Genomic DNA, 12,342 nt, shown 5'->3' on the forward strand with positions numbered 1-12,342 from the left:
ATGATACCGCTCCTTTGGCTTTCTCTGGCAATAGATACAGGCTTTGGTATCAGACAAACTTTTGGCTTGTTCAGTCCTTTATTGCTATACAACATTACAGAAATAAATCTGTAGAGTAAACAATGTCCTCCTCTTTAAAAACCGCCTCAATACCCTTGGGGGAGGAGGGCAGGGGGGAAGGGCCAGGAACAAGACAGATGGGATGCCCATGAGAACTAAGCCACTCACTGAAGGCAACCTTAATTGGCAACTGCAAATAAGCTGAATTATCTGATTATGAAAAGGAGAGATTCTTAGAGCTAGCTTAGAGCCATCAATTTTCTTTTTTCTTTGTATCTGTGTATGTAGGCCTTATCACCATCATCATCTTGCTGTCATCTGCTCTGCATCTTTCCCCTTTTCAGAGTAACTTGTTTTGTCTTGTTTGCAAGGATAGTGTAAGCTCTTCAAGACAGAAATGATATTGTACTGCGTGTACTTTACAGCACCTAGCATTGTAGAATGTCGACTCTGTACTTTGTACAATTACAGTACAAACAGCAAAAACAGTAGTGAGAAGGTCCTTAGGGCTTTGACAAGTTGTGCCAGATTCCCTTTCTGAGAGATGGAGCCATTCATTAGAATTTCTCAGTACAACTGTTTGGGGGAGGGGCATTGGTTGTTGGGGATTTTTAGTGTTAGTTTGTTGTGTTTTGGGCAAATCAGTAGTATTTGTGAGGTATTATTACTTTTAGGATATTACGTAAAATGTTGATATTCTCTCTGATATAATCATCTGAGCAATTGCAAAAAACTCCACAACATTTCTTGTATTCTTCAAATACTATCCTAATTCCTACATGTTCTTCTGCTATGGAGAGAAAAAGATAAAATTATACCACTCAATGCAAGACTGCACTGAGCCATGTGATCGGTATCAAGCTGCTGCTGTCAATGACCTAGCTGTGCAGCCCTTTGGGCTGAAAATCTCGGCTGGAATAATGTGCTTGATGGTTCCTGACAGGCTTTTACTTGGGATTCCTTGACCCCTAGGGCACTGCGTAAGACTGCTGTCTGCCTCTCCTTTGCTCTTCAGTTATCAGTGGAAAGAGTGAATATATGAACTCAGACACAGCACTTGTGCCAGAAGCTCTGAGGAGGTTTTGCAGCTAATGTGAATAAGTTGCTGTGAAAAAAACATTTCGAAAGCGTCTCTCTACTGACTGCACGGATTTAAAGGACAGAATTTGTTGATAAATCTTTCTGGGGAACCTACAGTAATCGCATATTTCTCCACTAAGAGTGTTGCTAATGGACACAAAGCCTTTCTGTTAGTCTCTTTGTTGCCTTCCAGTCTCACCTCTACAGAGAAGCATGAAGGGCAAACTCTCTTCTTGTAATTGAATTTCTCCAGCCCACCTTAGAAATGGGATTTCAGTACCTCCTGCCCACTGTGCATGGGGTGTGTGTTTTGTATGAGAGCTATCAAAGAACTGGGGGTTGTGGATAACCCTATTTATGATTTAAATTATGTGAATTTTGTCTGGAACCTGTATATCTGTCACCCAATGTTTTTGTAATAGAATAGCTTTATGGCAGAAACAGCATTGGGATTTTGATATGACAGCCAGTATCTATGAACTCCTTATTTTCCCAGAGTCATTTCTCTGTAACAAACATTACAACAAGTCTTAACCTGACAAATATGCTGATTGGGAAAACTGCTGTTGAGTAAACAGCTGGAAAAAATGCATATATTAATCTCAATAACATACTTAATTCCCACTGTAGTTTGCACATGTTGCCAATATATTAGAAAATGTAGTATTTTCTTACTTTTTTCTTGAGAGTCTTACAGATGAGTGGATATTCAGATGTGTCCTTTGCAAAGAAACAGAGGGGATAAAAAGGTAAAAAAATCTTTTTGGTAAACAGGATTATCTTGGAAGAACTGTAGCAAAGCAATAACAGAATAGAACTTAAGAGAAAACATTTACCATTGATGCTCTATGTGGTAATATATTCCATGTAAGAAATTTCTCATAATGTTTTGGTGACAAAAGAATCTGCAGGATTTGCCAAAGCATATGAATGTTAATACTTGGTACTGGCATATTGTCAGCACAGGGTAGTTATCCATGATATGTCTGCACTTTTATACTGACTTGGCTTACACTGTGCTCTTGCTCTTTGAAGAGAGGTAATCACAGTTTCCATGTGCAGTGTGATCAGATTATGATGCTCCTAGTATAAATTCACAGGAGTATCAGAGGAGTCTTTGCCCACTTCTTTCCTATTCCTTCACATCATGGAAATTATATATTTACTTGTGGTCTTTTTCAGAATAGCTGCAGCAGGAGTTGGCTGACTACTTCATGGAGACCTTATGTAATTTGGTATATTTTATTTTTACTTACAGCCTTGAAGGTTGAAATACAACACAGCTGCCATGAAATTGAGCTTCCTTTAGGATAAAGCCAACTACATACAGGTGGTGTGGATAGCTAATAAAACTGGAAAGAAATTTCCCAAAAGCCAGAGTCTAGGAATGTGGTAAATGGTACAAGCATCAAGACAATATATATCTGAGTTACCTTTGTGCCTTTTCTCTGTGCTAGAGTTGAATGTACTATCCTCTCTCTAGCTTTGGTTTTTAACTCTAGTAAAATGCTCATTTATGCTTCCATTTTTTTATTCCTTTTCATCAGAGTTGCTGATATTACTAGTACAAATTTGGAGAAGTATATGATCCCAGCTGGGAGTTGAGATCAAACTTTTGTGACTTGAAGTGTATGAACTTATACAGGCTGGGATAAGTTCATACCGGGGGATGAACAGATTGAGAGCAGCCCTACCAAGAAGGCCTTGGGGATACTGGTGGATGAGAGGCTGGACACGAGCTGGCAACGTGCATCACGCCCTTCCCAGGATGTCACAGAGTCTTCTGTTTAGTTTTACTTTCTCCAGCAGTCTGCTTTTGCTTTTTTTTTTTCTTTTTTTTTTTTTTTTTTTTTTTAATATATCTGTGATATTGGCTGGTTCCTGCCCTGTTCTTGCATTTCTTATCATGCATCTCTGTTGTGGTTTTGTTTCTATCCTTGCAGAATTGGAAGGGCCCTCAAGTCAGAATTGGGGAGCTCTGGAAATCTTATACTGTCCATCTTCCACTGAGAAAAGGTCTGTAGTAGAGTTTGCTGTGATGCAAATTAGATATTCAATGCTTATTTAACTGTTTGATAAGCAACTTTTGCTATCATTCTGGAAAATTGCTCAGTTGTGCTTGCTGAGTCACTCTGGGAATATATAGGAAAAGATGAGAAACATAAATAGTGATAGATGCACCACAGATGTAGTGGGACTACTTACAGGCTTTTGCATATGATCTGCAATGTGTATATAAAGCAGTAATCTTACCTCATGCTTGGTCATATGCTTGAAAGATTGGATTTCCTGCAGTTTCTCTAAGTGTTTTGAAGCAAACTGTTTTAGTAATGTGAAATTGGGAACTGGAATTCAGTAGAAATGCACACAAGAATAGCAACTTTGGAAAAACATAGCAGCATAGAAAGTTTGGTAAATGGTGTTTTTTCCCATATTATATGTGGGAGTTTAAAAATTATTCTTAAGAATGAAAGGCAGAGTTTTATAGTTTTTGTTAATAATATTTTCTTTTTAACATACTATTTCATCAAATAGTTTTTGATGGCTCATGCAATAAGAGTACCACTGTTGGATACATGGTAACTTTATGAATAGCAGTATCTCTTTCTGCATTACTAACTCACATGGTTTAGTTCTTGTTTTAATGAAGCACTTGGCATGGGTCTAGGCTACTTCATGTATATAGGAGTTCAGTTTTAGAGTTCTTGGCTTACATCTGTCTAAACCTATAAGGCTTCCTATTAAATTTGAGTCAAGTAGTGTAAATTTAAGGAACACTTTTGTTTTTCCCAGAAATATCTTTAAGGAAAGATGGATCAGAATTGAAGTTGGGGTTTGGGTTTTTTTTTGTTGTTGTTGTTAATTTGGGTTTTTTTTCCCAGTTTTGTGTTGTTAGAAGGACTTTTGTGTTTATTCTTAGGCTGCAAAATGTTGAGGCATCACAGAAAACCTTGAGGAACATTTCTAATTGCTGTGCTAAGAATATATGTGTTCCCTTCCTTACCCTTCACAGGATAAAATCCCTTAACTATGTCTGCATCTCCATGAATATCAAACACCAAAAGTCTTGCAAGTCTGAAAAATGCATTTTTAAAACATGGTTTATCTTCCTGTTATTTAAAAACAAAACTAAACAATAGCAAAAAAACAAAAATCTAGTTTCTAGAAATCTGCATATCTTCAGAGAACCTGAGATCTTCTATGCAGTGCTGTGTTGAAACTATACAGATCCCAGACTACATTAGCTTTAGTGAATTGCAATAACCATGTCCTGCAAATTTAATGTTATTGTGTATCTTCAAGTGAATTAAACAAACTGTAGCTGGTCAACACTGTAGCCAAGCAGTTGTAGTGAGCACAATGTGGTTTAGCTAAGCAATCTCCAAATGCAGAGTTAGCATTAATGTCAAATGATGTAACTTCATCTATATTAAGGAATTTTGGCAAGGTTCATTTGTTGCCATGATGAAAATATTGGAAACCACTCAGTCTTTGTGCTATAGTTCTTGCCAAAGCAACTGAATAGGTGAGAGAACACAAGTTGTAAGTTTTTTCTTCTGAAATTCTCCAGTCAAATGAAAGCTGAAATGAGCAAATACAGAATCTGTTTGCATGGCACCAGTATTGAATCTCTTTAGAAGAGGTATTCAGTTATATTTCAGTATTTCATGCATCATCACATTCCATAACATGATTGGGCTGCTACCTTTTAAAATAACTAAAAGTCTAGTTTATAAAACATGGAACTGTCTTACAATAGGAGACTTCATGCAGAATGGAGCAAGCAGGCCCTTACTTGTACTTACACTTTGGCCTCAACTTTCTGAGAAGTCAGTTTGCCTTTACTTGGCATTTTACTTTGATCTCAGGAGTTCAAGATGCATGCAGTTCCTCAATAATTTTCAAATTCATACTCCTACTTTGGTGGACATTTATGCTTTGGTATCAAAATCCATCTCCAGCTGATGTCAGTTCTGTAGCTCCTTTGGAACTGTTAGACAAGAGGAAATCAGAATGCTACCTTGTGTAACTTGTGTTTTTCATCTTTGTGCCATTTTCTCACCCTTGCCACAGGTTCACAATATGGTTTCTGTGGCAGCTTGAAGCTAGTGAATGAATTCCACAACACAACAGAGAGGACAGAAATACTGATTAGTTAATAAAGGAAGCCAAAGAGTAGAGAGATCATGGCGGTAGGATAATGAAGCTAACAAAGGACTTGCATCTCCTATACTCTCAGAATACAGCGTTATAGAGCTTTCTGAAGGAATTTTATTCTTGCCCCAAAATGTCAAGTTGGACTAGTTTGAACAAATATTAAATAGATTAGCTGGAGAGTTATCAGTTTTCCTTGTGTATCATTCTAGATTGCTTTATTATTTATGTATTTAGTTTAGGTTTTGCCAGAAAAAAAGCAGGTTTTTTTGAGGGAATCTGGTTAGCAACTTGCAGTCATCTCCATAAAAGCTAGTTATAATGGTGTTCATGCAGCTGTTCCTGTGGTGTGCAACTTAAACAGTTTCCTATGAGACATTAATTTTGAAGAATAAAGAATTTTAGGGAAGTTAAGAAGATAGTTAAATTAGATGTTGCTGAGTTAGCAGAAGTAGATAAACAGGCTTTGTTCATAGTTAACTGTAGCCAGATCCATTAACTCATTGCTTGTCAACATAAGTTTGGGTAGCTGTGCTTATCATGAAAAACAGAATGTGATAGACAGATCTCAGGGACACAAAAACAGTTGCAGACTTCCCATACATGAGAGACCCACTGAACACAGGAAAACTACAGGATTCATTTGTCATGTATGCATGGGAAAGGTAGAAAGGTCAGAACAAGGAAGACTTATTTTACTTCTTCACTTTGGAGATCCCTCCCTAAAATGGACCCCCAACTCATTTCAGGAATAAAACTATGCATGCTTAATAGCCTTTTTGCCAATTAGCATACGAAGCAGAGCAGAAGAAGTGACAGGGATATGAATATGCATTCATATTTTGTGTATTCAAGACTTCCGTAAATAAAAGAGCTTTTTAATACCTGTGATTTTTGCAGTGCACATTAGGGAATGATCCCATGTATTGCCCTGCCGTTGCAATAAACATACACTTTCTAACTTTAAACTGTTAGAGAGTTTTTGTCCGTTTCAGTTGCATATCAATATTAGATCTATATTCATATTTTAGTAAATCACCTCCTGTAAAACGAGATCTCTGTTTATACCAGCAAGACCTCTCTAGACTCACTGAAACACCATGTAGTCTGAAATTGCACCTGATCAGACTGAAAGAGCTGGTCATGGGTGATTGATGCTTATCTGTGGAGGCTTCTTTACGTTTCCCTTAAGCACCTTGGAGGGCTTCTGCAGGGCTATTTATGGTCTTTCATTGTATGCCCTTTCCCATCTTCCTGAATACTAGGCTTCCCAGCTCATAATTCTAAGAAGAAGCTTTATTTCACAGTAGAAAGGGGCCCCAATATGTGGCCTATTATATCCATATCAGCTTGCTTACCCTTTTCAAACAGCTATTGTGTTTTAATAGGACCCTGCCTGGCAGGGGGAGTCCTTAATTCCTGCTATGTAAGAATGGTCAGCTTGAGTTACAGCAAACTGCAGGATGCTGCTCTGATCAAAAGGCCTCTGTTTTTAAAGATTCCCATGTCCCCACCCCTCCCCATTTGCCTTTTAATTTTAATTTTTTATTTTTTTTTAATCTGGGCTACTAGTTCAACACAGTATGGTCATTTTAGCTTGGGATTTGCAAGCCTTGAGGTGTTAAATTACTGACCTAGCATATGAAAAATTAAGGGAGAGGGCTCCAAAAAAGATGAAGGCTTTCTGGGTAATAACAAGCAAACACAGCAACTCCTTTAATCCTTTCCTTCTCCAGAATCTCTAAACTGGTCTCAGAGGGTTTGATTTGCTACAAAGCAACATAAGAAAGCTTGTTCACTGCCTACTCTGAGCTGTGTCACAGGTGCTGTAGTTCATTTCCTTCATCCCAGTACATGGGATAATCTTTGTACCACCTGTATTAAGTCTGCCATGAATACAGAGATTCCTAGCCTATATTAAGAAATCTGAAAACCAGAGTTAAAATTTGTGTCGCTCCTTTCTTCCTTTTCACGCCCTTCAGCTGAAGTAAATTTGAGTGCATGAGACAGAAAGGATCTCAAAAGATCCAGTCACTGTGTTTGCAGTGTTATATCACCCAATCTTGCCAAAATTTTTGAATGTTAATGATTTCCTATCTGCCTAGTTGTTAAAAAACCCAACTATCTTCCCTTAAAGCCAGTCATCAGGAATAACTTCTAGCATCTGTTTTGTCTTAACACATTTCCAAGGAAATGCCTAAAAAGCACTGCTAATTATATTAGAGGATGATGGTGGTTTCCTTGCGGCTGACCTCAGTGTCCCAAGTTCTAAGATCTGTAGAATTTAAAAAAGCAATTGAAACAGTGGCTTTGAATTGGGGAATGCTCATGGTCCTAAACTACCTTCCAAGGGGGATAGCTAATAAAGCAGCCCAGTGATTAATCTGAATATTGTAAATATTGTAGTACACTTAAACCAAGAGGTGAAGAATAAAATTATCTTAAACTACACTCATACAGCAGTAATCACTACAACAGTGATTTTTTTTTTACCCAGTTAGGCATCCAGTTTTAACTGTTCCCTGTCTCGGTTCCTTCTAGGCAAGGTAAACCTCACTTTACTATCTCAGAGAATAGCCTTGGGCTAAGTGCAGTTGGTCATTTGGGGATGCTTTACTGTGGTGGATGAGTTATTTAAAAATAGAAATGGCCTGTTTTGTACAGCCTTTTGTATTTCAGTATTTTCTATTGCTAGAGCTAGTTCTTTTTTACCCATTGTAGCCTAGTCTCTAATCCTAATACTCCTGGTTATCCCTACTTACTGTGCTTTAGTTCACACAATGAAGCTATCTTGGACCTCTTGGTTCCTTTCAGATGGAGTTTAACTGTAAATGTGTTCCTTCTGCAAATGAACATTCAGTCAATGAGACTAGATTAGAAGTAGTCCTGACCATGTGTCAAGAAGAAACAAGTCCTGGGAGGCCTGTAATGTTGACATAAAATCCTCCACACTGTTCTTCTCTACAGACCTTTCAGTCAGTCTAAACATAGCCTCTGACAGCAACTTTGCATTTGACACTGCCTTATTTTTGCTTGAGACACTCAACTCTGCGATAATGACTTAGACACTTGTGTAGCTGGCAAAAGAAGGGGGTGGGGGGTGGGGTGTGTGTGTAAATGGTTCATGCTCAAGAAGCCTTCAAAATTTTTTCTTCATCATGCTCTTGATAGAAAGTGCAAGAAGTAATGCTGTCAATTAAGGAAAAATGGTTATTGTTTCTTATTTTCCATTTGGTAGTGGAGGGGTCCTATGAGCTTGTTGAGCTCTTTGCATGGTAACCAAAGGTGGCACCTGCTAGGGGGACAGCAGGGTCCTGGCAAGCTCTTCCATCCTTCTCAAGGACTTGGGATTCTGCATTGTGCATATTTGGCTTTGCCTGAGTTCAGCAGGCAGAGGCTAACTGCTATAATGGGTTTCAATTGAGATGTTACCATAGCATCCTGGGACTTTTACAATCTATTTAGAAGTCCAAAGGTTTGAAAAGAGTGCTTGAAAGTTTCTGGACGCTGGCAGGTTGCCAAAATGTAAAGACACAAAAGACAAAGCCTTATGAAAGCTGCTCTGTTCAGAGAAGCAGCACCTGAGTGCTAGAATTCCCAGCACAGCCATTTTTGATAGCTAGGGCTGTTTTATCATAGTCTCCTCCCATATCTTTTTTCTTCCTCTCACGAGAATAGCCTGGCTGTGCTGTGAGATGCAGCCCTATCAGCAGTAGTGTTGGAGGAGCCTGTTCTGGGCTTTGGCTGCTCTGGGCACAGGAAGGAAAGGAGTGAGAAAGCATCCTGAAGCCCCTACTGTAAGAATATCTTTAGATATCCCCGTCAACTGAGAACCTTGCTTTATTCTTCTCTCATCTTTCTTCAGGGTTTTCTCACAAGTGAATGGAAAAAGCTATTCTGTTAACAGAATATCCAGTTGCCTAACAATTCTTGTGTGAAATTTGAGTGCTCACAGTAAACTGGTGTTAACTAATGAACATTCAATTCAATTTGTAGTCTTGGTTTCAGCAAGACAATAAAATCACATCATTAGTAACAGTTGTTACTCTTCTAATTTGCCTGCTCTATTTACTGATCATGTAGAGGACTGAAACAATCATTAGGTTTGCAGTAGGAGGCTTGCAGGCTAGCGCAGTTGTTGAAAGCTTTCTTCTGGAAGGAATCTCTTGCAGATGGCTGCACTTCCAATGCCTAAAAGGGGAAAAAAAAGTTAACCAGAGAAGTGAAAAATTATTTTCCCTGCTTCTGGGTTCCCAAACCCATTTCTAAATGATTGAGGACAAAGTAATAACTTGTTGAGGTACCCTGTTTTTTTCCTAAGTCTTTCTTCAAATGTGCTGAAAAGCTCTAGCCACTTAACTTTGCTAACAGTATGAGCTGTTCAGTGAGAGGAGGACAGATAGAAGGAAAACTGAGCAATCCTAAGGGAAGAGTCTCAGCAGCTGTTCAGCTTGCTGAGAATGATTGAGCTTAATAGTTAAGTTTGTTCCTTTATTATTGATATCTTGCTTAAGCCATTCCTCTGAGTGCAGCTTATTTATTTTCTGTATTCAAAAGGAATTGGAAAAAAATATGTTTGCATGTATAAAAATCAAAGTAAGGTGTTGGTCATATGCCCTACCTACTGTTGGAATACCTGTAACAACTTTGGGTTGTCATAATTTTTCTTTCTTCTAGAAATGTTTACCTGTAAGATTGCCGCATTAATGGTAACTTCATCTCTGGGCAGCTGTTATAAAAAAAGGTGGCCAAGTTATTTTGGTACTGCCCATCTACCCATGATATAAGAATTTCAACATATATAATTTACTCAAAATATATAGTGTTCCTGTCCCTTGTAGTGATCTTGACCCTGTCTGAAAATAGATTTGTCATTGGGCTGCTTGCTGGATAGCTCCATCATGGGCTGGCTCCTTTGACCTGTACTTTTACAACTTATAAAAAGAAATGTATAAAGTAGGGTATATAAAATGTAGCATCTTAACTGGGATAAAATTCTGACTCCCAGGCTTGCAATCCTGAGCTTTTGGGGGAAAATCCTTCCATTGTATAGTTAAACAAAATCCTCCTCTACTCAACTAGCTGGAAGCACTTGGCTGTCAGCACATCCAGGTGTAATGTTCCAGCATATCCACCCACTCTTTTATCTGAGTAAGCAACAAATTATATCATACCCTTCTGCCTGGTAGTTTAAAGCCATCCTATGAAAATGCAAGGGGCTAGAGTTTTTGCTTATTAGAAATAAGGAGTAATATAGTAGGGCTGTCTGCTTTGACTTAATAGTATGTTAGCTTCATGTCTGGACTTTTCTGTTACAGTTGTGCCAGGATCTGCTTCCAAAATTTGCATGTTCTGTAGATGTACTGAGCAGCATAATTTGGTGCATTTAATTGTATCATTGTGCCTTCATTTTCTTTCTCTTCCAAAATGTCTCCCTTATGTTGTTACGTTTCTGAAAGCTGCCTTCTTCTATTACAGCAAGTTTCTTCTTTTTCATCTGTATCCTTATTTTCTCCATCAGTCTGTCAGATCATCAGTGAAACAATGCACATCAGAAATGAAAGAAGTCATACAGGCTGTGGTTTGGGATGAGAAGATCTGAAATTCCATCTCCAGCTTTGTCATAGGCATCTTGTGGGACCTTTTTCAAGTTACTGTACCTTACTCTGAACTTGTTCACTCTTAGGCAGTGAGTGACAGCACTTTGTAATGAATACTCTTTACTCACAATGATAGTCATGTAATTTTGGCATATTTTGATCCATCATATGATTTATTTATTTACTTTAATCTCCTGGGACAGTGGTTGTGCTTTACTTAACATGAATAAGGTTTCATAAATATAAATATTGTATTTGTCCATAATATTTACAGGAAGACTATTCCTGATTCCAGGATTCAAGTGTCATGAGTGTTTCTTAACCATAAGGTGATTGTACTTATTTTATTTGATTTACATTTCCTTTTGGGTAGGGGGGCTAGAAACTGTGTTCTATATTACCTTTCAACAGATGACAACAGATTTTGTTTGCTTGCATATGTTTGAGAACCAGGATATTAAAAATGAGAAATAGTGATTCCTTTTGTAAAAATTGAATGACTTCTCTCTACACACACACCCACATGCAGTTGTTCCATGATTTTTAAAATTTTGCTCAAGTCTGTCTGGTATAATTCTCTTTCCCTTTCCGTATTACGAAGGATAAAGTGATTTAAAGTCTTTATATTAAAAGAGGTGATTTAAAATTGCAAACTGAGAAGGTTCACCACACTGACCACTGGATTTTGTCTGTTTTGAAGATGCTACTGAAGGAGAGGATCTGCTGTGATGAAAGTAAACTTGTATCTTTCATTAATTCTCGTCTATGAGGGAGAGTTAAGCTGCTGTCCCAAGTGAATGTTTTAATGATCTCTCTGGAGTGTTTCAAAGCTTTGTCCCACTTGCATGATGCCAAGTGAAATGCACAAAATCTGTCTTTGAGGCAACGCTGTCATTATACCTTTTGGTATATAATGTTTGTATTTGCATTTCTTTTGTTCTTGTATGTTGAGCTTTACCGTGCCCAAAGGAGAACCTCTTGCACTTCAGAGAAACCTTTGTAATCAAATGTTTGCTCTAATAAGTTAGCCTAATGTGCTTACAACTCAGATTTTAGAAATTTATACTAAAATACAGAAACATGAGTGTCAAATTGAAGGTCCATCATAATGACCAACTACTCTTTTCAAAATGCATTAGTGCAAATTGTTATTTAGTGATGTGCCAACCAGCTTTTCATCACAAGTGCAATAAGTTTTATACATCCCATAATCAATATTCAGTAACCTAGAAATGATATCTTGGGGTTTCTCTTAAAGAGGATTTTTTTGTGGCTTTAAAGAAAACTGTAATGAAAACAGCAGTGAAGTTCAAAGGTACTAAAATAAAGGGTATCTTCTGGTCAAATAAACAACCGTTACTCTTGGCAAGCCATTTTCCAATGGATTGTTTTCAAATAAGTGGGTCTTGGACGCTCCTTGCTGGGATTCTTAAGAATGAATTTTACT

General features: G+C 37.8%; 1 protein-coding gene across 1 annotated transcript in view; it reads left to right on the forward strand.

Annotated features, from left to right (window-relative positions):
• CSTPP1 (centriolar satellite-associated tubulin polyglutamylase complex regulator 1) overlaps window positions 1–12,342 on the forward strand; it is a 77,852-nt gene that overhangs the window by 12,376 nt on the left and 53,134 nt on the right. The gene's annotated exons all lie outside the window — the stretch shown is intronic.

The sequence above is a fragment of the Lonchura striata genome, chromosome 6 (assembly GCF_046129695.1).
Source record: "Lonchura striata isolate bLonStr1 chromosome 6, bLonStr1.mat, whole genome shotgun sequence".
In the NCBI taxonomy this organism is placed as follows: domain Eukaryota; kingdom Metazoa; phylum Chordata; class Aves; order Passeriformes; family Estrildidae; genus Lonchura; species Lonchura striata.